Genomic DNA, 486 nt, shown 5'->3' with positions numbered 1-486 from the left:
CCCGGCCCCGGGCTCAGCCCCGGCGGCCGGCCGGGAGGCCGGGCTGACCCCCCGCCCGCCCCGGGGTCACCGGCCGCCCCGAGCCGCCCCGGCTGCGCGGCGGGGAGCCGCTGGGCTGCCGGCAGCCCGCGGCGGTGCTCCCGCGGGGGCAGGGCCGGGGAGAGCGCGGGCGGACGGTGCAGCTAGTCCGGGACAGGAGGCTACTTCCCACCGCCCCGTTCCCAGCGGGCTGGGGCCAATTCAGTCGTCTTTAAAGCCAAACAACGGCTTTTCGGGGCTCGGCACGTGAAGATGAGAGCCTCGCTATTGTTTGCCTTCTGTTTCTCACTTTGCCATGACCTCCCCGAGTTAAACTTTGCAGTTATCGGCGGTAGCTCACAAATGTGAATCTCGGGAAATTACTCGTAAAACTCCCGAAGCCTTTGTTCAAATAAAGATCCCATTGCAGCGACATGCTCCAGCTAACGTGTGAGTAAAAGCTGAATT

Source organism: Aptenodytes patagonicus, chromosome 4, assembly GCF_965638725.1.
Source record: "Aptenodytes patagonicus chromosome 4, bAptPat1.pri.cur, whole genome shotgun sequence".
NCBI lineage: Eukaryota > Metazoa > Chordata > Aves > Sphenisciformes > Spheniscidae > Aptenodytes > Aptenodytes patagonicus.
This window is presented reverse-complemented; position numbering follows the sequence as displayed.